The sequence below is a fragment of the Drosophila biarmipes genome, chromosome 3R, assembly GCF_025231255.1.
Source record: "Drosophila biarmipes strain raj3 chromosome 3R, RU_DBia_V1.1, whole genome shotgun sequence".
Taxonomy (NCBI): Eukaryota; Metazoa; Arthropoda; class Insecta; order Diptera; family Drosophilidae; genus Drosophila; species Drosophila biarmipes.
The window spans coordinates 2,745,805-2,771,596 of NC_066616.1; the positions used below are offsets into that span (position 1 = coordinate 2,745,805).

At 44.8% G+C, this 25,792-nt stretch overlaps 1 long non-coding RNA gene across 2 annotated transcripts; it reads right to left on the reverse strand.

Annotated features, from left to right (window-relative positions):
- Positions 1–9,272: 9,272 nt before the first annotated feature.
- Positions 9,273–25,615, reverse strand: LOC127011609 (uncharacterized). 2 transcript variants are annotated; one of them, XR_007764745.1, is made up of 3 exons: positions 25,201–25,615; positions 18,740–18,817; positions 9,273–9,654 (listed from the first exon to the last, which is right to left on the reverse strand). It is a non-coding gene; the product is annotated as an uncharacterized LOC127011609 (long non-coding RNA). The 2 variants fall into 2 exon arrangements; XR_007764744.1 differs by lacking the exon at positions 9,273–9,654 and adding an exon at positions 18,245–18,626.
- Positions 25,616–25,792: the final 177 nt, after the last annotated feature.

Here is a 25,792-nt window from a genome sequence, read left to right on the forward strand (position 1 = left end):
CGTTTTTCCCCTTTTGCACACGGCCCGTCGAACCTCTCCTCACCGGGTCCAAAATCCATGGCTCCAGTTTAACCCTCTTATCCTTCACGCGCTGCTTCCCGCCGACGTCCAGCCGGATGCTGCCGTCCCGCTGATTCCAGTGATGCATATGGCATATGGCATATGGCATTTTTTCTCGTTCCAAAGTTCACGGTCGCGTCCAAAGTCCGGAAGCTTCCCGTTACTCCCTTTTGCACACGGCAATCTCGCTCCGCCCGCCAAGCTTGCGCTCTCTATTTCTCCATTCTTGGTCTCCAAACTATCTTGGTCTCCAAACCCTCTTCCTCTCCAAAATCTCTTGCTCTCTAAACTCTCTGGATCTGCAAACTCCCACATTCTCCAAACTCTCACGTTCTCCGTCCTTGATCTCCAAACTCTCACGTTCTCCTTTCTTGATCTCTAAACTGTCACGTTCTCCAACCGCTCCTCGCCGCGCCGTCACTACGCGAATTCGCCGCGTACCTTGTGAGCGGCCGGCCATCTGCTGCTGGGATTTGTGTGGAGTTATTCAACTCATCACATTCCCCCCTTACTTCGGGAAAGATTTAAAAAAAATCTGGCGTTCCCTTTGTGTATCCTAGCCCTTGAGTCATGGCGCATCTCGTTCCGATTCCCTCGGCGCTCCCTCGTTGCTCCCTCGACGTTCGCTCGATGCTCTTACCTTGTTGCGTTTCCACAGCGCCGGTCTTTATCTGGTGATTCTGCAAAATTTGCGACTTCTCTAGGTGAGTTTTCCATTTCCTTTTCCCACTTGGTTCTCATCCTTTCTTCGACTTTCCTTCACTCTTGTCCTTCATTCACCTTCAGCTGGCTGACCCGGCTCCACGCGGACCACTTCGAGAGCGGAAGCGGAGAGGACTTAGCATTCGCTTCGCAGCAGGTAAGTAAGCTGGAGTTTTGTTTTTTTGCCTTCGCTCTAATCCTTTTCCTTCGTTTCAAGTTGCTGCCACCATGTATGCCCCCTTTCTTGTTTATGTTTTCAGCCGCGCCCCCGCCCCCTTCCGGTTCTTAGCTTCGGTGTGTTCATTTACAACAATTTATTTTTAACAGAGACCCTCATGCCCGCGAGCCCCAACCTTGCGCAATACGTGCGTCCGCCGCTCCTAACCCGCACGCTGCGCCTGCCGCCTAGGTTGCGAGGCTCGCGCACCGGCGCGCCGGTTCATTCGCGATTCCTGCGGGCCACTTCCGTGACTCCGAGCCATCGCCGGCCCTCCGGCGCCGACATCGTCCGCGCCAACTTGGGACGCGCCGCCGTTTTGGACACCAAGGGCGCCGAGTGTTGCCGTTTTAGTTTTGGCCTTCCACCTCCTGAGGGTTTCGGCCATTTCCACGGTTGCTGCCGGTGTCGTCGGCCCGATGCTTGGCGTCGACGATCGGGTACTCGGCGTTGAGGGTCGCGTGCTCGGTGTCGGCGGGGTCCATAGGTTCGGTCGCCCACGGGTCTTAGGGACCAGCGGGCTCACCCGGGGTCCTCTCTCCTCCCAGATCCGGGGCTCGTCCGTCGTCGCCGTCTCCTCCGCGGGGCCCTTTGGCCACGTCCAGACGACCCTCTGTTGCCGCCACCACGCGCCTTTGGCCACGAACGTCCGCACGCTGTGGGTCACGTGCGCCGCCGGGATGTCTGTTCGGACATGGTGTCCGACCGGGTCTCCGGGTTGGTGCTGCGGCGCGTCCGGCCGCGGTTGCTACTCTGCCGCCGGCGCCGGCGTCGCGCCTCGTCGGCAGTGGTGGCCTATCCGGTTGCGGCGGAGAGAACGTCTCGCCTTCCGTGTCGTGCCGGCGGCCCCTCATACCGCGGCGTGAGCGGCACCTCCGGCACCCAGCCCGGAGGAGAGGCATTCCGATCGTCGGCCTCCTCATGGGGTGGTATCCACGGTTCGGCGTGTCTCCTCCGTCCTCCGCCGCGCTTCCAAGTTCAGCCTGAACTCCAGCGTGGCTGCCGCTACCTGTTCCTCCTGGCTGCGGGGAGTCTGTCCCCCCGCAGGTGGATCCTCGCTGACCCACTCGACACCGGTTGCGCCGTTCGGGATACGGCCGTCTTAGCCGCTGGTGACCTTCCGAGTCCGCCACCTCCTCTTCTCCAGCCGCGGATCTTCGATCAGCTCGACATCGCTGTCGGAGCTGATCACCGGATCGGGCTCTCCTCGCCTCGAGATCTGGCGCGAGGTTCGGGTTGGCCGTGTGGTTGACCATCCTTGCCCCGGGCAAGACCTCTCGTTCGGCTGGCGGGCAGCCATTGCCTTACGCGCCTCGCTCCTTGTCACTACGTGGCTCATTGTGTGGTGTTTTCGCTAAATGATCGTCTGCCGCCGACCGTTCCCATCTCGACACCTCGGTTCTAGGCCTTCCTCTTCGGTCGGTCCCGCTATTTCTTTCAGCTCCCCTTTTACTTTCCATTTTTCGGTACAGCTCTCTGATCTGTGCCGTCTTTTCCCTTTTTTCGGCGGACTACCTCTAGAAATTTTCGTATCAGTCATCTCCGAGCGTTTGAACGTTTCCGTCTGATTGTTGTGTCCGTGTCGTCCTCCAGTTGTTTTTCCTGGTTTCCCTTGAGATATCATTGTGTTCCCTCCTTCGTATCCTAGAGCATTCTTGGAGTTATCCTTCGACCCTTTTATCTGTGTCCTTTGAGAGTCCTTGGAGCTATCCTTGGGTTCCTTCCTTCGTATCCCTGAGCATCCTTGGAACTATCTTCGGGCTCTTTTCCTCGTATCCTTTGGGCATCCTTAGAGCTATACTTGGACCATTTTCCTCGAGTTCTTTGGGTATCCTTGGAGCTATCCTTGGACCCTTTTCCTCGTGTCCTTTGAGTATCCTTGAAGCTATCCTTGGACCCTTTTCCTCGTGTCCTTTGGGAATCCTTGGAGCTATCCTTAGACCCTTTTCCTCGAGTCCTTTGGGTATCCTTGGAGCTATCCTTCGACCCTTTTCCTCGTGTCTTTTGGGCATCCTTGGAGTCCTCCTCGGGTTACTTTCCGCCGTGTCCTTTGAAGATCCTTGAAGTTATTTCGGACTCCTTTCGTAGTATCCTTTGAGACATTGAAACTTTACTGTTGCCTTTGGCTAACGTATCTGCTTGTAGCTGCTCGCTTGTGTTCTGTGTTCGTTGTTGTTTCATGATGGTTCTCTCTTTTTTTGTGTTCACGTGCCGTGTTTTGCAAATTACTGGTAAAGCAAAAGGTAAGGTCCGTCGTATCTTGGGGCCAACTTTGCTGCGAGCCCTTCGGTCGCCTTTGACAAATGATGTTCCTTGGCCCACACGACGTCCCCCACCGCTGGTGTCAATTGTGTCCTCCGTAGGTTGTAGTGCCTAGCCTGATCCTAGGAGGCTCTCTCCAGATTCCGCCATACAATCTCGAAGATTCTCCCCTATGGTCTTCTCCCCTATGGTCTCAGTAGGTCGCCCTGTTCCCAAAGTCTCTTTGTCGTATAGGGCGCTCTGTAGTCTTGGTTCTCTGCCTTCAGTAATAAACGCCGGTGTGTAGCCTGTGGATTCCGAAACCCTCATATTTACTGCCAGCATGATCTCAGGCCATTTCTCGTCCTAGTTTCTCTGATCCTGCCCTGTGAACTGCGCTATCATTATCTTCACGGTCCTGTTTGCTCTCTCTGTTGGGTTCTCTTACGGGGTATATGGAGCCGTGAACGGTTGCTTGGCTCCCATCTCGCCCAGGAAACTCTTGAAGATTTTGCTGTTAAACTGTACACCGTTGTTCGTTATGACTACCTTCGGAACCCCAAACCTTGCGATGATGCGTTCCCTGAACGCTTTCTTTAGGGACTCGGACGTCGCGTTCCGTAGCGGCACCAATTCAGTCCACTTGGAGAACTGGTCTATCAGCACCAGCAGCATTTGGTTGCCGTGTTTTGAACGAGGCAGGGGTCCGACGAAGTCTGCGCATACTGCAGCCCATGGTTCCTCTGGCACCTGCGTTAGCATTTTCCCAGCTGCCTGCATTTGCTTCGGCTTGAATCTGATAAATGCATCCTCTTAAGTGAGCTCGAGTGTCTCGGTGCATGCCTGGCCAGTAGTACCGGGCTGCCAGACGTGCTATTGTCCTCCTGCTTTCTACGTGGCCAGCTGCCGGTGAGTCTTGGTTCTCTTTCAGCACCACGTCGCGACATCCTCACTGCCTGCTCTGTGTGGAATGTTCCTGTACAAGGTGTCTCCCTCCATCACGTAGACCGGGTACTTTTGTGGCTGGGTCCTAATCTTTCCGCGCATGTCCTGAATCCAGCTGCATACTGCGGAGGCTTCCGCCGCCGATGTCTCCTTAATCCCTCGCAGTGTTATTGGTAGTGGCTGCCTTGATAATCCGTCTGCGTCTGTTACTGCTGCAAGTCCAGGGCCCATATGGCGATCCTTCCTGAAGGGCTTTCGATGCTGTTGAGCCACTTTAGTGCCATGAGGTCGGTTACCACCTTGAAGTGGTACCCTTTCAGATATGGCTTATGTTTTCGGAACGCCCAGACTATTGCCAAACACTCCTTCTTGGTCGTGGAGTAGTTTTTCTCAGCCCCGTTGAGCGTTCGGCTTGAGTACGAGATCACACTCGGTTTCCTGTTGTACGACTGCTACCGATAGCCTCTCCTCGAGCCACCCTGGCCGTTATTATCACCTCGTGTCCAGCACTCCTTATCTCGGTTCCGACTAGAGTTAGAAAGTTCCATCCTAACACCAATGAATCCACTACCCCTGGTAGTATCAGCACGCTCATGGCTAGTCGCTTGTTCCCGAATGCGATCTCCACCTCCAGCTGTTCATCGATCCCGCCGCACCTTCCGTCTGCCAACCTAACTTGCTGCCGTGTCCTCTTAATCCTCCCGAGAGCAGCCAGGTTGTCTGCCAGTTCCTTGCTTATAAAGCTCGCTGTTGCCCCGGTGTCGATCGTAGCCTTGTACGTGCCTCCCCCAATAGTCACCGCTGCGGACAACTGCTGCTCCTCCTTGATTAGCTTGGCCGGAGAGGTAGCATCTTGCGACCCCCGCTCCCCTCTCTGCAGCTGAGGTCGCTGGGTGTCCCGCCTGCTGGCAGCACTCGACACTCCTGACACCTACTCTCCCGCACACCCACCAGAACAACAAGCGTTGGAGTTATCATCATCGTGCGCAGTGTCCGTGGCCTCATGGGGATCTGCAAAGTGTGTCGTTCCCCACGGCCTCTGTGTTTTGTTTGGCAGTCTCCACACAGTATTCGCTGGTTGCATCTGTTGCTGCTGTGGTGGCGTCCATTGGCCTCCTCGTGGTGCTCCTGGTGCCTGATGTCGTGGGACTCGTTGTGGCGATGAAAATTGGTCATTTATCCGTGTCTTCTGGTTATCTGCCTCCTGGCATCTTCTGCACGTGACCTGCGTTGGAGGTGACGACTTGGCCTTTGAGAACTTGTTTTCTTGTGCGAACGCTTTCCACTCCTTTTCAAGTTCTTCATACTCATCCGCTAATAGCATCAACGTGTCCAGGTCCGGCACTTTGTACGCCGTTAGGAAGATCCTTAAGCTTGGGGTGCAGTTTTCCTTGATGCATTTCGATCATGTAGTCTTTAAATGCCTCACCGTTTTCTTCCTGTCCTGGCTTGAATCTTTCCTGTGAGCCTCCCTTTGCAAGTTGTCGACGCTCAAGCTTGGTACTAGGTTATCCCCTTCAGCGGCTCTGTCGTAATACATAGCTTCTAGCTCAGCCCAGATGTCGGCAAGTTGTGAGTCGTTCTCTGTCTCGGAGTAATACTCCGACAATGTCTTCCTCATGTCCTCTAATCTGCCGTCAAGTGCGACATTAAATCTTTGTGTGACCTGGGCGAAGTCCTCCTTCTTAAGGCGGTAAATCCACTTTTTTCCCATTCTGTTTATGTTGCTTTCACCGCTGGGACAATACCCTTTTGGGCGCCAGATGTAACGAACTGATTTGTTTGCTTTCTGCTCGCTACGAGATTCGTGCGGCTAGCTCAGTAGATTGTATGTGTTCGTCCCACCAAATTTATATAAACGTGACCGCCCAGTAGTTCAGTGAGAAAGCACAGAATTCACGGGTTCGTAGTGGGTATAACTGCATTCGGCCTTATAATTTGCTTGTCTCGCTGTCTCCGACGGTACGGGTTGTCTCGATGTTTGCTCGCCTCGTTGACACGGTGTTTCAGTTTTGTAGATCCTGAAGATCCTTGTACGCTGCTTGTTCCTGACGCGATTGGCTCGGTGACTGCTCGGCCACGATTCAGACTCGCTATGGGGTCAGCCGTGCGGGCTTAAGGAAGCGTCACCGTTCTCAGACTAGGGTGAACAGACTGTCGGGGTTCGGTCGTGCCTCTCCGGGACTTCTATCCCTTCTGGCTGATCGCGTCAGGACCTGCTTAACTTCACTTGGCTCACGGGGCTCACGCCGGAACACGCCAAAGAAGTGCTTGGGGCGAGGTACATTGGGGGGGACAGGCTTCCCCCGATCTCACGATTTCTAATCGCCGGCCTTCACTGCTGCAAGTCTGGTAGACCCTCCAGGCGTAACGCCAGGCCTTCGTTGGCAGGAATAAGCAGGCCGCCTTGACTTAGCCGTTTGGTGCCCCTTTAGACCTCAGCCACCTGTGTCTCAGTTCGTAGATTCTTTGTAGTCCCGATCCCGAACGTCTCGAAGTGGCAATCTTGCTCCTTGTAGGCGCTCGTAGTTTGCTTGATTGGTATTTGATCGACTAAGTTATCGATGCGGAATGACTTCCATAAAATAAATCTTCCTACGACTATTTTCTTTTTTTTTATCCCAATTTCGGTGACAATTATTGCTCGCAAAATTTTGGAGTACCGATCAGTTTACCCTCTTAGACGCGCTCGCTTGCGGGGAGTAAAGTCCAATCTGTACGTGTCGAATAGCATAAGGGGTCATTTTCTCGCCAAATATTTGAAACATAAATTGTTAATCGTTCTCCGAGTGTATGAAATCGGGGTCTTCATACTTATGTAAAATTTTCGTATCGAGGAATTTGTTAGCTTCGGCAGCTACTGTATGTCTCATCGGCTGCAACCAGAAAAATTTGGAAAATGGTGCAGCCATACAAAAACCGCTGAACTTTCAGCTTTGGTACTCGGGTATGCACCCATAAAGTCGATAAACAACCTCTGGCCAGCCCCTTCCATGTCTAGGTGTTCTCCCATAGTCGGTCGGTTATTTTTCTTGGTGGTCTTCACTGCTTTCACCGCTTTTTAAACATTTACAAATAATAGTAAAACTGCCTCAATTTAACTAGTGATTTATGGAAACCCCATGCCCTGCGGATGTGGCATGATGTCCTCTCCAGACTAATAAGGGTCGCAGTCAGGGAAATTCCCGCCCAGATCAGCGCTAATAGATTCAACAGCTTTTCAAAGTTTTAATCGGAGTGGCCACTTTGGCGTCCACGCCGAAAATTTCATTTCTTGTTAAGTTCACAGTGCACTCCTGACGCACATACACTCACGCAGCAGAGTATACACCCTGTCATACAAGCAACAGTGCACCCGTTATAAAAGTAAGCAAGTGGGCGGGCCTAAACCTGCAGCACCTCGTTTAGACTTGTGATTTCGAGAAAAGCAGCACATACAATTTTATCAGCTCTTTTCATATATATTATTGAAATTATATTTCTATCAGTTAACTAAATAAAATAAGATAAAATAAAGTTAACAAAAGTGTAGTGTAATACCATAAGCAAAACGTCATGCAAGGAAGTGTTTAATAGTTTTCCCAAAACCAAATTCAATTATTATAATTACAACCAATAATGCAACATATTGAAATGGTGGGAGAGAAATCGGCTCCGGTCGTTATGCTGTGTTTTTAAAATAAATTAAATTAATTAATAAAATTAAATTAATGAACATTAATTAATTAATTTAAACTAAATTCTCCCAGGACATAATAACTTGCTCAGTGATACAATTTAATATTCTAAATTAAGGTTCAATTTTTAATTTTCTTGCTTTAATAAATTTTATATTATACTATTTTTATATTTTATATGATACCCAACATCATATATTTAATGATTACCTTTGTTATTATCACTCTTCTTAGCTTTAGCTTCATATTTTTTATGGAAGCTTACACAACGAAGATAATTAGTAGTTAGGCGTGTGTCGAAAGAATCAACAACCTGGTGATGGTAACCTGATGGTAGCTTTACCGACGAAACAAGAGCCAAAACTAGCGCGTGCCCCACTTGAAGATACAACCACTATCTTTCGTTACTGTTTTAACCATTCGTGATATGCTACTTTACATTACACATTATAATCTTATTATGACGCCCAACGTGGAGATAAGCGGGAATAGCCCGATTAAGAGATATTTTGTAAAGGATAGCCACCACCATCTCATTCTATGTTTCTATTTTTAGCTTTGAAGTTGTTATTGTTTTTCATTTTTCCCTTCTTCTTTTTTAGCTATGTAGTTCTGTGGATAAAACAATTTATTTATTGCCTAGACTAACGGTTGAACATATTTCTTTGTTGAATTCTCTGGAACAATTATAATTAATTTTATAACATCGAAACTCAATTTTAGAACCCTCCTATGTAGGCAAATTGCGTTTAGAAATCGTTGTTTATTGGTTTTTACGTGGATATAATTGCTACCGCCCTCCCGCCAACTAACACTGATTTACCTTGCATTTCACAAGTTTGTTTTAATCTGATCGTGAGTGTCAGAAAGTTAAATTATTGCCGTTTGCCTTAAAGCTTTGGCTGTGCCTCGTCTCTAAATTATTTTTATTTTCGCTTGAGTATTGTGACGTTGCGATCGTGAGTTTCAGGAATATGTTGTCTTCTGCCCCATTCGGCTTAACTACGTGTCCGCGTGTTATGTGTTCAATAATCTAAAGGCGACAATCGGAATGTTGGATCTGGATATAGGATTGTGGACAAGTGCTACACCTGACGATCAACTAATTTCGTTCGTTCAAATTACCTACTTTTAAATAAGATCTTTACTATGAATAAGATCTTCATAAATTGAATATATATGTAGGCTAAGTGGACAAGTTTTCGCCTTACGATTAATGGAAGATGATCGAATTCCACTACATTTTATTTTCTATATTTTACATCCCTTGTAATACCTGACTGATGTTTGACTTTTATCTTGTGAATTGATTGCATAGCTTTTAAATTTTCTTTTGATTGACTAACTTTTTATATTTAGATTTTTATTCAATTCCTTCCATTTATAAAGAAATAAATACATAAAGAAATATAATATTCAACACCGGTCCAATTGCATGCCCTTGCCGACGCATCCTTGTGAAGCTTGCGTCTACATTCCTAGCAAAACTGCATAAGGTTATAAAATATAGTTTTTGACTTCAAAGTCAAAAATAGCACCGCTCAAGACTAAGACGCTCCCAAGGCTTGAGTTATGTTTCGCTCACTTTCTCGCAGATCAATGTCGCCGTATAAAGTCACAATTAAAAGTGTCTATCAAACGAATTGTGTATTGGTGAGATTCCGAAGTCACGCTTCTTTGGATTTAGACTCAACCATCTTCCTTGTCCACATTAGTATCAAACCGAGTTGGGGAGATTCAAAAGTGGTCAGATGAAGCGCCATGTCGGCATGTCCCAAGGAAACAGAATCCAGCAGATATCGTATCAAGAGGCTGATCGAGGTCGATTTAAGGGAGGAAAAAGAAAGCTGGCTTTAAAACACACACTTTGACCTAACTGAAGGAGTCCTACTACAAGAATAGAGAAAGACTCAGGTCGGGCTTACCGCAGCTGTACGAAATTCAGATATGGTAGATGTCATCGAGGGATTTTCGTCACACTTCATATTCATTGATATGTTCCGCTTCATAAGAAAATGCAAAGAAAAGTAAAGAATTTAAAAAAACTTTGTTACATACTAAATATAATGAACCTTTCTTAAAAGTTGTCGAGATATTAAAAAAACACGATTAACACGAAGAAACGGAAAAAGTCCCCAAAGGGACCAAAGTTGGCCCATATCTTCAACGATTAAATCCATTCATTCATGATGACAAGGGGACTTGGTGCCAATTTTAGTTTTTGCGAGTGGGGGGGGCGACTAGCTTACTCTCCTATAACACACGATGTCAAGTTTCCATTATTGCTGAAGAAACGCTCCCAATTTGTGCAGAGCTATGTACGGTATCTCCACCATTCTAATTTTCATGTTGGTACACCCGGGGGCGCCATGAAAATGTAGAATAGTTTTTCTAATACACCGAAAAATGGTGGCTATACACTTTTATCAGGCGGAAAACAAGTCTTGACTGATTGTTGCAGCTCCCATTTCCCATTGTTCCAATTGCATCTATATGATATAGTCGTCCGATTTTGATAAAATTTAATTCAAAACTAATTAAAAATGTTATTTCCAAGCTTAGAAGGTTCTATGTTAAAAAACAACGAAGATATAATTTTCTTTTAATTTTTTCCCCGATAGTTCCTATAGGAGCTATAAGACATAGTGGTCCGATCCGGCTGGTTCTGACTTATGTACTACCTGCAATACAAAGAAGACTTTGGGGAAAATTTCAGCCCGATAGATTTAAAACTGAGAGACAAGTTTGCGTAGAAACGGACACACAGAAGAACAGATAGCCAGACGGACAGACGGACATGGCTAGATCGACTCATCTAGTGACGCTGATCAAGAATATCTATACTTTATGGGGTCGGAACCGTATTCTTCACTGCGTTGCCAACTTCTGTCTGAAATCATTATACCCTCTGCAAGGGTATAAAAACACCAAGGATATCATTTTTTTTTCATTTTTCCCCGATAGTTCCTATGGGAGCTAAGATATAGTAGTCCGATCCGGCTGGTTCCGCCTTATATACTACCTGCAATAGAAAGAAGACTTTTGGGAAAGTTTTAGACCGATAGCTAACTAAGAGACCAGTTTGCGTAGAAACGGACGGGCGGAAAGACATACATGGCTCCTCAATCGACTCATATAGTGACGCTGATAAAGAATATATATACTTTAGGGGGTCGGAAACGTCTTCTTCGTTGCGCTGCAAACTTCACACTGAAATCAATATACCCTCTGCAAGGGTAGATCCGAGTGCACTAGTCGACCGCACCAATGTTAAAGTAAGTGTTCTGAAAGATGTCGTTTATAAATTACTAAGCTTTTGGTAAAAGCATGGTAATTTACTGAATTCGTCTGCAACGATTCATGCTGAACAGCCGTCACGATATACGAGAATGCAAAACTAAGCTCGACAGCTGATGGGACGTGGTCGTTCCGCAATATTAAGGTCAAAGGTTAATTACAGACAACAGCAACTATATGGTCTATTACTGGAGGTTAAATTTCGAGTTGGAGGTTTAATTTCGTGGGGACGAAAGGACTTCAAACAAAAAACTTATGAGAGTAATTGATGTTAGTCGGGACGGGCCGCCAGACTGCAGTTAGAGGCAGTTCATGAATTGCAGAAACCAAATTTGCGACCAATGTTTTAAGTTTTGCCAAAATATTAAGTGTGATCTCTTTGAGTGTCTATACTCCTTGATCGGTGCTGCCCTGGTTAGCAACCTAACTTTTATCCAAAAGCATCTTGTGACGCGTCCGCAAACCAGTGAATTTAATAAGAGCCACCTAACTGAGTTCCAACATGTCGAGGAATGTTTAACGTTTGTAAATATGGAAGGCAAGACGACATCGTTTTCGATAATGCAGTACATCAGACGGTATTCCGACGTCCAATCCAATTTGTAGCGACCAAAGATTTGAACCCTATGGAAGTTGAATTTGAACATATCCTGTTTTGGACTCCAAGTGAGACATACAATTAGGACTTCTGACTCGTTCATTAACAGTACAAATTTATCACCACTTACCCAAGGCGAACCCTGTGGAATATAAAATCTCTGTGATTTCCCGCCGCAATTTACTTAACTCCCGGATGGAATTGGCCTTAGTTTATAAGTCATCGACATCAAAAATATTACCTAGAGCCTGTGAAGCTAACCTGCTTCAAACACCGTATTGTGAGGAAAAGAGCATTTACCGTAACAGTGTTCGGTTTAGCACTTTCTATGTATTTCATCTTAGTGATGTCTGCGGACTTAGCGAATTCATGGAACTGGAGTTTAAGCAGCGTGATATACAGGTTAGGTTGAATCGTTGGTCCCACCAAGAGAATTTGCACGACGACGCATTGATATAGTAAAAAAGAATGAGGCCGAGAGCTAAATATTCCTTCATAAGCTGAGTATATAACGAATAAATTATTGGGTTCTCTTTCTTACGCCGCTACAGGGACAGAAACCGACGTCGTGCAGTTTCATACGAGTAACAGAGACACGAAGGACTTGATTTGAAAGGCAGTCTTTTTACAAATTTTCGCGTAGAGCCACGCAGGACAGTGATATGAAACGATTTTTCACTTAACACATGGACAGGGGTATACAGCTGCGCTTTCATTCAATTTCCCAAAACTTCCTTAACGTGTGTCACATATTGTTGACTTCAGTAGCTACTAGGATTCCGAAACCCTCATATTTACTGCCAGCATGATCTCAGGCCATTTCTCGTCCTAGTTTCTCTGATCCTGCCCTGTGAACTGCGCTATCATTATCTTCACGGTCCTGTTTGCTCTCTCTGTTGGGTTCTCTTACGGGGTATATGGAGCCGTGAACGGTTGCTTGGCTCCCATCTCGCCCAGGAAACTCTTGAAGATTTTGCTGTTAAACTGTACACCGTTGTTCGTTATGACTACCTTCGGAACCCCAAACCTTGCGATGATGCGTTCCCTGAACGCTTTCTTTAGGGACTCGGACGTCGCGTTCCGTAGCGGCACCAATTCAGTCCACTTGGAGAACTGGTCTATCAGCACCAGCAGCATTTGGTTGCCGTGTTTTGAACGAGGCAGGGGTCCGACGAAGTCTGCGCATACTGCAGCCCATGGTTCCTCTGGCACCTGCGTTAGCATTTTCCCAGCTGCCTGCATTTGCTTCGGCTTGAATCTGATAAATGCATCCTCTTAAGTGAGCTCGAGTGTCTCGGTGCATGCCTGGCCAGTAGTACCGGGCTGCCAGACGTGCTATTGTCCTCCTGCTTTCTACGTGGCCAGCTGCCGGTGAGTCTTGGTTCTCTTTCAGCACCACGTCGCGACATCCTCACTGCCTGCTCTGTGTGGAATGTTCCTGTACAAGGTGTCTCCCTCCATCACGTAGACCGGGTACTTTTGTGGCTGGGTCCTAATCTTTCCGCGCATGTCCTGAATCCAGCTGCATACTGCGGAGGCTTCCGCCGCCGATGTCTCCTTAATCCCTCGCAGTGTTATTGGTAGTGGCTGCCTTGATAATCCGTCTGCGTCTGTTACTGCTGCAAGTCCAGGGCCCATATGGCGATCCTTCCTGAAGGGCTTTCGATGCTGTTGAGCCACTTTAGTGCCATGAGGTCGGTTACCACCTTGAAGTGGTACCCTTTCAGATATGGCTTATGTTTTCGGAACGCCCAGACTATTGCCAAACACTCCTTCTTGGTCGTGGAGTAGTTTTTCTCAGCCCCGTTGAGCGTTCGGCTTGAGTACGAGATCACACTCGGTTTCCTGTTGTACGACTGCTACCGATAGCCTCTCCTCGAGCCACCCTGGCCGTTATCATCACCTCGTGTCCAGCACTCCTTATCTCGGTTCCGACTAGAGTTAGAAAGTTCCATCCTAACACCAATGAATCCACTACCCCTGGTAGTATCAGCACGCTCATGGCTAGTCGCTTATTCCCGAATGCGATCTCCACCTCCAGCTGTTCATCGATCCCGCCGCACCTTCCGTCTGCCAACCTAACTTGCTGCCGTGTCCTCTTAATCCTCCCGAGAGCAGCCAGGTTGTCTGCCAGTTCCTTGCTTATAAAGCTCGCTGTTGCCCCGGTGTCGATCGTAGCCTTGTACGTGCCTCCCCCAATAGTCACCGCTGCGGACAACTGCTGCTCCTCCTTGATTAGCTTGGCCGGAGAGGTAGCATCTTGCGACCCCCGCTCCCCTCTCTGCGGCTGAGGTCGCTGGGTGTCCCGCCTGCTGGCAGCACTCGACACTCCTGACACCTACTCTCCCGCACACCCACCAGAACAACAAGCGTTGGAGTTATCATCATCGTGCGCAGTGTCCGTGGCCTCATGGGGATCTGCAAAGTGTGTCGTTCCCCACGGCCTCTGTGTTTTGTTTGGCAGTCTCCACACAGTATTCGCTGGTTGCATCTGTTGCTGCTGTGGTGGCGTCCATTGGCCTCCTCGTGGTGCTCCTGGTGCCTGATGTCGTGGGACTCGTTGTGGCGGTGAAAATTGGTCATTTATCCGTGTCTTCTGGTTATCTGCCTCCTGGCATCTTCTGCACGTGACCTGCGTTGGAGGTGACGACTTGGCCTTTGAGAACTTGTTTTCTTGTGCGAACGCTTTCCACTCCTTTTCAAGTTCTTCATACTCATCCGCTAATAGCATCAACGTGTCCAGGTCCGGCACTTTGTACGCCGTTAGGAAGATCCTTAAGCTTGGGGTGCAGTTTTCCTTGATGCATTTCGATCATGTAGTCTTTAAATGCCTCACCGTTTTCTTCCTGTCCTGGCTTGAATCTTTCCTGTGAGCCTCCCTTTGCAAGTTGTCGACGCTCAAGCTTGGTACTAGGTTATCCCCTTCAGCGGCTCTGTCGTAATACATAGCTTCTAGCTCAGCCCAGATGTCGGCAAGTTGTGAGTCGTTCTCTGTCTCGGAGTAATACTCCGACAATGTCTTCCTCATGTCCTCTAATCTGCCGTCAAGTGCGACATTAAATCTTTGTGTGACCTGGGCGAAGTCCTCCTTCTTAAGGCGGTAAATCCACTTTTTTCCCATTCTGTTTATGTTGCTTTCACCGCTGGGACAATACCCTTTTGGGCGCCAGATGTAACGAACTGATTTGTTTGCTTTCTGCTCGCTACGAGATTCGTGCGGCTAGCTCAGTAGATTGTATGTGTTCGTCCCACCAAATTTATATAAACGTGACCGCCCAGTAGTTCAGTGAGAAAGCACAGAATTCACGGGTTCGTAGTGGGTATAACTGCATTCGGCCTTATAATTTGCTTGTCTCGCTGTCTCCGACGGTACGGGTTGTCTCGATGTTTGCTCGCCTCGTTGACACGGTGTTTCAGTTTTGTAGATCCTGAAGATCCTTGTACGCTGCTTGTTCCTGACGCGATTGGCTCGGTGACTGCTCGGCCACGATTCAGACTCGCTATGGGGTCAGCCGTGCGGGCTTAAGGAAGCGTCACCGTTCTCAGACTAGGGTGAACAGACTGTCGGGGTTCGGTCGTGCCTCTCCGGGACTTCTATCCCTTCTGGCTGATCGCGTCAGGACCTGCTTAACTTCACTTGGCTCACGGGGCTCACGCCGGAACACGCCAAAGAAGTGCTTGGGGCGAGGTACATTGGGGGGGACAGGCTTCCCCCGATCTCACGATTTCTAATCGCCGGCCTTCACTGCTGCAAGTCTGGTAGACCCTCCAGGCGTAACGCCAGGCCTTCGTTGGCAGGAATAAGCAGGCCGCCTTGACTTAGCCGTTTGGTGCCCCTTTAGACCTCAGCCACCTGTGTCTCAGTTCGTAGATTCTTTGTAGTCCCGATCCCGAACGTCTCGAAGTGGCAATCTTGCTCCTTGTAGGCGCTCGTAGTTTGCTTGATTGGTATTTGATCGACTAAGTTATCGATGCGGAATGACTTCCATAAAATAAATCTTCCTACGACTATTTTCTTTTTTTTTATCCCAATTTCGGTGACAATTATTGCTCGCAAAATTTTGGAGTACCGATCAGTTTACCCTCTTAGACGCGCTCGCTTGCGGGGAGTAAAGTCCAATCTGTACGTGTCGAATAGCATAAGGGGTCATTTTCTCGCCAAATATTTGAAACATAAATTGTTAATCGTTCTCCGAGTGTATGAAATCGGGGTCTTCATACTTATGTAAAATTTTCGTATCGAGGAATTTGTTAGCTTCGGCAGCTACTGTATGTCTCATCGGCTGCAACCAGAAAAATTTGGAAAATGGTGCAGCCATACAAAAACCGCTGAACTTTCAGCTTTGGTACTCGGGTATGCACCCATAAAGTCGATAAACAACCTCTGGCCAGCCCCTTCCATGTCTAGGTGTTCTCCCATAGTCGGTCGGTTATTTTTCTTGGTGGTCTTCACTGCTTTCACCGCTTTTTAAACATTTACAAATAATAGTAAAACTGCCTCAATTTAACTAGTGATTTATGGAAACCCCATGCCCTGCGGATGTGGCATGATGTCCTCTCCAGACTAATAAGGGTCGCAGTCGGGGAAATTCCCGCCCAGATCAGCGCTAATAGATTCAACAGCTTTTCAAAGTTTTAATCGGAGTGGCCACTTTGGCGTCCACGCCGAAAATTTCATTTCTTGTTAAGTTCACAGTGCACTCCTGACGCACATACACTCACGCAGCAGAGTATACACCCTGTCATACAAGCAACAGTGCACCCGTTATAAAAGTAAGCAAGTGGGCGGGCCTAAACCTGCAGCACCTCGTTTAGACTTGTGATTTCGAGAAAAGCAGCACATACAATTTTATCAGCTCTATTCATATATATTATTGAAATTATATTTCTATCAGTTAACTAAATAAAATAAGATAAAATAAAGTTAACAAAAGTGTAGTGTAATACCATAAGCAAAACGTCATGCAAGGAAGTGTTTAATAGTTTTCCCAAAACCAAAGTCAATTATTATAATTACAACCAATAATGCAACATATTGAAATGGTGGGAGAGAAATCGGCTCCGGTCGTTATGCTGTGTTTTTAAAATAAATTAAATTAATTAATAAAATTAAATTAATGAACATTAATTAATTAATTTAAACTGAATTCTCCCAGGACATAATAACTTGCTCAGTGATACAATTTAATATTCTAAATTAAGGTTCAATTTTTAATTTTCTTGCTTTAATAAATTTTATATTATACTATTTTTATATTTTATATGATACCCAACATCATATATTTAATGATTACCTTTGTTATTATCACTCTTCTTAGCTTTAGCTTCATATTTTTTATGGAAGCTTACACAACGAAGATAATTAGTAGTTAGGCGTGTGTCGAAAGAATCAACAACCTGGTGATGGTAACCTGATGGTAGCTTTACCGACGAAACAAGAGCCAAAACTAGCGCGTGCCCCACTTGAAGATACAACCGCTATCTTTCGTTACTGTTTTAACCATTCGTGATATGCTACTTTACATTACACATTATAATCTTATTATGACGCCCAACGTGGAGATAAGCGGGAATAGCCCGATTAAGAGATATTTTGTAAAGGATAGCCACCACCATCTCATTCTATGTTTCTATTTTTAGCTTTGAAGTTGTTATTGTTTTTCATTTTTCCCTTCTTCTTTTTTAGCTATGTAGTTCTGTGGATAAAACAATTTATTTATTGCCTAGACTAACGGTTGAACATATTTCTTTGTTGAATTCTCTGGAACAATTATAATTAATTTTATAACATCGAAACTCAATTTTAGAACTCTCGTATGTAGGCAAATTGCGTTTAGAAATCGTTGTTTATTGGTTTTTACGTGGATATAATTGCTACCGCCCTCCCGCCAACTAACACTGATTTACCTTGCATTTCACAAGTTTGTTTTAATCTGATCGTGAGTGTCAGAAAGTTAAATTATTGCCGTTTGCCTTAAAGCTTTGGCTGTGCCTCGTCTCTAAATTATTTTTATTTTCGCTTGAGTATTGTGACGTTGCGATCGTGAGTTTCAGGAATATGTTGTCTTCTGCCCCATTCGGCTTAACTACGTGTCCGCGTGTTATGTGTTCAATAATCTAAAGGCGACAATCGGAATGTTGGATCTGGATATAGGACAAGTGCTACACCTGACGATCAACTAATTTCGTTCGTTCAAATTACCTACTTTTAAATAAGATCTTTACTATGAATAAGATCTTCATAAATTGAATATATATGTAGGCTAAGAGGACAAGTTTTCGCCTTACGATTAATGGAAGATGATCGAATTCCACTACATTTTATTTTCTATATTTTACATCCCTTGTAATACCTGACTGATGTTTGACTTTTATCTTGTGAATTGATTGCATAGCTTTTAAATTTTCTTTTGATTGACTAACTTTTTATATTTAGATTTTTATTCAATTCCTTCCATTTATAAAGAAATAAATACATAAAGAAATATAATATTCAACACCGGTCCAATTGCATGCCCTTGCCGACGCATCCTTGTGAAGCTTGCGTCTACATTCCTAGCAAAACTGCATAAGGTTATAAAATATAGTTTTTGACTTCAAAGTCAAAAATAGCACCGCTCAAGACTAAGACGCTCCCAAGGCTTGAGTTATGTTTCGCTCACTTTCCCGCAGATCAATGTCGCCGTATAAAGTCACAATTAAAAGTGTCTATCAAACGAATTGTGTATTGGTGAGATTCCGAAGTCACGCTTCTTTGGATTTAGACTCAACCATCTTCCTTGTCCACATTAGTATCAAACCGAGTTGGGGAGATTCAAAAGTGGTCAGATGAAGCGCCATGTCGGCATGTCCCAAGGAAACAGAATCCAGCAGATATCGTATCAAGAGGCTGATCGAGGTCGATTTAAGGGAGGAAAAAGAAAGCTGGCTTTAAAACACACACTTTGACCTAACTGAAGGAGTCCTACTACAAGAATAGAGAAAGACTCAGGTCGGGCTTACCGCAGCTGTACGAAATTCAGATATGGTAGATGTCATCGAGGGATTTTCGTCACACTTCATATTCATTGATATGTTCCGCTTCATAAGAAAATGCAAAGAAAAGTAAAGAATTTAAAAAAACTTTGTTACATACTAAATATAATGAACCTTTCTTAAAAGTTGTCGAGATATTAAAAAAACACGATTAACACGAAGAAACGGAAAAAGTCCCCAAAGGGACCAAAGTTGGCCCATATCTTCAACGATTAAATCCATTCATTCATGATGACAAGGGGACTTGGTGCCAATTTTAGTTTTTGCGAGTGGGGGGGGCGACTAGCTTACTCTCCTATAACACACGATGTCAAGTTTCCATTATTGCTGAAGAAACGCTCCCAATTTGTGCAGAGCTATGTACGGTATCTCCACCATTCTAATTTTCATGTTGGTACACCCGGGGGCGCCATGAAAATGTAGAATAGTTTTTCTAATACACCGAAAAATGGTGGCTATACACTTTTATCAGGCGGAAAACAAGTCTTGACTGATTGTTGCAGCTCCCATTTCCCATTGTTCCAATTGCATCTATATGATATAGTCGTCCGATTTTGATAAAATTTAATTCAAAACTAATTAAAAATGTTATTTCCAAGCTTAGAAGGTTCTATGTTAAAAAACAACGAAGATATAATTTTCTTTTAATTTTTTCCCCGATAGTTCCTATAGGAGCTATAAGACATAGTGGTCCGATCCGGCTGGTTCTGACTTATGTACTACCTGCAATACAAAGAAGACTTTGGGGAAAATTTCAGCCCGATAGATTTAAAACTGAGAGACAAGTTTGCGTAGAAACGGACACACAGAAGAACAGATAGCCAGACGGACAGACGGACATGGCTAGATCGACTCATCTAGTGACGCTGATCAAGAATATCTATACTTTATGGGGTCGGAACCGTATTCTTCACTGCGTTGCCAACTTCTGTCTGAAATCATTATACCCTCTGCAAGGGTATAAAAACACCAAGGATATCATTTGTTTTCATTTTTCCCCGATAGTTCCTATGGGAGCTAAGATATAGTAGTCCGATCCGGCTGGTTCCGCCTTATATACTACCTGCAATAGAAAGAAGACTTTTGGGAAAGTTTTAGACCGATAGCTAACTAAGAGACCAGTTTGCGTAGAAACGGACGGGCGGAAAGACATACATGGCTCCTCAATCGACTCATATAGTGACGCTGATAAAGAATATATATACTTTAGGGGGTCGGAAACGTCTTCTTCGTTGCGCTGCAAACTTCACACTGAAATCAATATACCCTCTGCAAGGGTAGATCCGATTGCACTAGTCGACCGCACCAATGTTAAAGTAAGTGTTCTGAAAGATATCGTTTATAAATTACTAAGCTTTTGGTAAAAACATGGTAATGGCAAATTTTTTTCTTTAATTTACTGAATTCGTCTGCAACGATTCATGCTGAACAGCCGTCACGATATACGAGAATGCAAAACTAAGCTCGACAGCTGATGGGACGTGGTCGTTCCGCAATATTAAGGTCAAAGGTTAATTACAGACAACAGCAACTATATGGTCTATTACTGGAGGTTAAATTTCGAGTTGGAGGTTTAATTTCGTGGGGACGAAAGGACTTCAAACAAAAAACTTATGAGAGTAATTGATGTTAGTCGGGACGGGCCGCCAGACTGCAGTTAGAGGCAGTTCATGAATTGCAGAAACCAAATTTGCGACCAATGTTTTAAGTTTTGCCAAAATATTAAGTGTGATCTCTTTGAGTGTCTATACTCCTTGATCGGTGCTGCCCTGGTTAGCAACCTAACTTTTATCCAAAAGCATCTTGTGACGCGTCCGCAAACCAGTGAATTTAATAAGAGCCACCTAACTGAGTTCCAACATGTCGAGGAATGTTTAACGTTTGTAAATATGGAAGGCAAGACGACATCGTTTTCGATAATGCAGTACATCAGACGGTATTCCGACGTCCAATCCAATTTGTAGCGACCAAAGATTTGAACCCTATGGAAGTTGAATTTGAACATATCCGGTTTGGGCTCCAAGTGAGACATACAATTAGGACTTCTGACTCGTTCATTAACAGTACAAATTTATCACCACTTACCCAAGGCGAACCCTGTGGAATATAAAATCTCTGTGATTTCCCGCCGCAATTTACTTAACTCCCGGATGGAATTGGCCTTAGTTTATAAGTCATCGACATCAAAAATATTACCTAGAGCCTGTGAAGCTAACCTGCTTCAAACACCGTATTGTGAGGAAAAGAGCATTTACCGTAACAGTGTTCGGTTTAGCACTTTCTATGTATTTCATCTTAGTGATGTCTGCGGACTTAGCGAATTCATGGAACTGGAGTTTAAGCAGCGTGATATACAGGTTAGGTTGAATCGTTGGTCCCACCAAGAGAATTTGCACGACGACGCATTGATATAGTAAAAAAGAATGAGGCCGAGAGCTAAATATTCCTTCATAAGCTGAGTATATAACGAATAAATTATTGGGTTCTCTTTCTTACGCCGCTACAGGGACAGAAACCGACGTCGTGCAGTTTCATACGAGTAACAGAGACACGAAGGACTTGATTTGAAAGGCAGTCTTTTTACAAATTTTCGCGTAGAGCCACGCGGGACAGTGATGTGAAACGATTTTTCACTTAACACATGGACAGGGGTATACAGCTGCGCTTTCATTCAATTTCCCAAAACTTCCTTAACGTGTGTCACATATTGTTGACTTCAGTAGCTACTAGAGTGGATTATGATATAGATCATGCCGTAGGATTTTGTTTATAGGTTCTGTTACGTACGCCCTCCATATAGAAAAACGCACATAAAGAAACAACGACGAATGTTGAGTCGGAGGAAGGTATGCATTTGATTAGATTAGAAAGGAGGAGAGAATCCCGTCTTGTGTCTTGCTGACGGAAACCGCCAGCTCCGAGGAAAGGCGACATTCCCAGGGGCAATTGTCCACGGAGTTCTTTGTCAACAGGATCACCCACAAAATCCAACAGCTCTTGGGGAGGACACAAATAGCACAAAAGAATCTCTTGCGTCGGACCACCGCCGCCACTATAATCAAAGAAGGAGGGTACGATCAACCATAAGGGCGACATCCAAAATACGATGTCATCGCACAGGATTGAATGGCGGTAAGTTTGTCGGAACCCGGTTCCTTTCTTGAAGTATACATATATAAATATACCTGCAGTTACTAACAGTTTTATAGCCTATTATTACCTTTTCGAGGGCAAGTATCCGCATTGTAGTTGTATGTTCAATTGCAAGAGCCCTCCGAGCGACGTTTGCAGTCATGAATATTCAGCGTTTTGCTGATAAGTGCACCTTTACCGGTGGAAAATTCGATACTCATAATTGTCAAGAAGATTTATTACATATGCTTTATAATATAAATGAATAATGTGAAAAATAATTTGAATCCATGGTGTGACAGAACTTTAACGATATTGGTGAGCTGATGCGAGAAGTGTAGTAGGTCAAAAACAATGACATAACTTTTGACGGACAACCTTGACAATAGGGGATCGTATTGCGCTGCCCGCGAAGATCCATTGGCAGAAAAATCTGTGAAGAGAAAGGAATATGGAACATCGGACGCCTCCCTCTCGGCCCAAGTCCTTTTCAGGACCCGGGCACTAATATGCCCAATTGGCGCCTAACGTTAGGTTTTTTAAGGAATATTTTAGGGTCAACTATTTTGGTGCCTGCGGTATTGAAGTCGATGCACCTGAGGATGGCATCTTTCATCTTTATTTGCCATGAGTAATTTGTCTGCTTCATAGAGCTGTTTTTTTTAATGTACGCATACTTATTTGTTTTTATTTTCAAAATAATGATTTTAAAGTCCCCCACTTCTGTGACTGTCAGTGTTGAGTGGCCACTCAACCAGAACTTTGTTCACAAAGAGCAGGAGCGCAAACGTAACGGTAACGCATTTAGCCATTGCGGTGAGGGGGTACTGTTCGTTTGTCGATCCAGGGGGTGGGGGAACTGACAGGAAAGCCGACGCCCCACAACGTTCTAGACATTGGTCTAGCCATTGATCAAACAACTGTTTGATTGGTTCAAATTTTTACTGTTTCACTGGACATATGTGGGTGGGGACGATCTTTACTTTTTCTGGTCGACAACCCACAACATACTAGGCTAGGTAATCAGGTCGTTTGCTTGGTTCGAGTCTAGAGAAATAGGAACGCGGTTGTGGAGCCCGAGAATGATTGGTCAAGCAACCGAATTTCTGGTACCGCAGGTGATGCTTAATAGCCAGCACCGATTAAGAACACCTAGGCGGATAGATTCTTCGATCCACAGAGATTCCCGAACCAACGGGATGGAGACAAGGCACCAGTTGCGACCAGAGATAAATGGGGACCCGCCGCAGCAGGGATCAGGGTCAAAAGAAATCACGTTGGAAAAATAACACCTAAAGTTTGATAGAAGCGGTCGCGGCATGACAGTTGAATGTTTTCTATTCCGGGTCGACCGATTGAAAGTGTTGTACGACGTAAGCCGAAATTAAGTTTTTAGGGTCTACACAAGTCGACATAAGTATTTTGACAAAACAAAAGTTAATTTTTGGCATCAATGGAAAGGTCATTTAAATGCCGTTAGAATGATGGACTAATTTTCTTAACCCATTCAGTAATTTTTGAAAATTCCGAATTTGTGTGAATATCTACATTTTGAGTACTTTTCCTCGTCTTGAAAATTTAAATATTTTGACGCAAAAAGTTTGTTCAAACCAAAATAAAAGTAACTCCAAAAAGAATTTTTCAAAATAAATTTTTCTTATTTTGTTATGGTTTTTCAAAGGTGACAATGTCGGAAAAAATTTGTATTGAAAAGAGAAAAATATGCCTTAAATGCGTTTTCAAAATATTTTCAAAAAATCATAAAAAATAAAGGAAATATTTTTTTTTTTAAAAGCTTTTTGTAATATTTTTGTGTGGATATGAACGACACGCTCAAGCACAAGACTGCTTATACCCCACATCAACTTACCCCAGAACAACACTCGAAGCTGCAGCAAGTGATAGACACATATCCCTCATGCCTGGAAAAAGGGTTAGGAAAGACCAGCCTAGAGCAGCATATAATTGAAGTAACCAACGAGGACCTACCAAACAAACATAGGTATTACCCAATATCCCTAGACCGCATGCTAGGCGTGATCGCGGAAAGTAACAGTTGCTGGAGTTGGTGCAAAAAGGACAGAAAAATCGCCTTTTGCCTCGATGCACGTTAAGTCAATTCCCGGACGATCAAAGATGCATACCCATTACCGCACATTGAGGGTCAGTCAAGTCGACTAAGTTTGGCAGACCACTGTATCAGTTTACGGCATGACTAATGGATAAATGTATACCATCGGCGCTACGCAAAAATGTATTTGTGACTTACTGGCCTGTTCACCTACATTTGAAGCTCACCTTGATATGTTGAGCAAGGACAGCGCCTGCTCACAGCGGGCAAAGCTAACAATTAATGTAGTCAAAAGCAAGTTTTGCTACAGCCAGGCAAGGTAACTAGGATACGTGGTTGGGGGAGGATGCATCCGAACCGATTTGAAAATACAATCGATACAGGAATTTCCATTTACCATTCAATGTGATGCGTCAACCACTGGAGTGGGAGGAGTTTTGTTCCAAACCAATGCAGCGGAATTACATCATAACCGAGTTGGAATGCTACGCCGCTATCCTCAGCATTACCAAATTCCGTGACTGCGTGGAAGGGATGCCCTTCAAAGTGATCACCAATCACGCTAGTCTAAAATAGATTATGGGTCAGAGAGACGTGTCAGACAAGCTCGCGTGGTGGAATGTGAAGCTTCAAGCGTTTGACTTCACCATAGAACACAGAAAAGGAGCATTAAATGTTGTCCCAGATGCACTCTCACGAGTTCATATGGACGAACTACAGTCTGGTGCGGAAGAACTGGAAATATACCTAAGCCTGGATTCGACAGCGTTCCAATCACCGGATTTTGTCAAAATGGTACAGGCGGTGAAACAACAGTTAGGTAAAATTCCAGAACTTTAAACATCGGAAGTCTGCGACTACAAACGGATGGAATTCTGCCTAAACGACGTCTTTGACCCCGTCCACTTGATATGAGACATGTTTATATTCAAGCTGGCAGACATTTGCTGACTTTAATGAAATAAATAAATAAATAAATGTTACTTGAACGAAGCGAAGGCCCTTGTTCTCACAATAATTCCAAAGTAGTATACAAGTAGCAATTACAATTAAGTATTTGCAGAAGATCTGGAAAATCCATTTACTCTGTTCGACTTGGCACCAAGAAAAGAAGTTCGAACCACAATTTCTAAGTTTGGACTCTCATTCTTTTTGTTGGTGTGGGACCAGTGGATGAAGCTTATGGCATGGTTAAGATTGATGGTAAAGTTGCAAAATCACTCACTAACTCTTTCATTATGCCGCTCTGCTCCCTCATTAATGCGTTCCTAGGCTCCTGGGTTTTGACGCTTTAACGTGTCTAAAATTTCTTGACTGGATTTGAATATTTAAATATTTGACCTTTCGATATATTATTGGAGGTGAATGGATTGCTAACCATAGCTTTTAGGGTTGCAAACGGTCCTGCCTGTTGACTTTTGCTTTTCCATGCAGATTCTAGCCATTGAAGGGCCCACGCATTTTTCCTTTATTAATGATCATCTTTCAGTTTATAGCGGTAACCCGTGCAGCGTAGCTCGGTGCTAGCTCTTCGACCGAGACTGTGGGTCCTGGGAGTTCAACGCAAGAAAGAGACTATTAAGTCGAAAATAGTCTTTTAATTCATGTTACGGGAGTACCAACGGTTACTGAGATGACTAAAAAATTATCAAACCTAAGGATCCTAGGCCGTGATGGAGTTGACATTTATAATTTACCTTTTATTAACCAGATTAGAACATGGCCCACTGTCGCTTCAACTACCCACTGATTTCGGATTTTTTTTTTGGTTAAACGTGTGCGCTGCTTGATAATTAAGTCGGAACAACAAGAAAGCA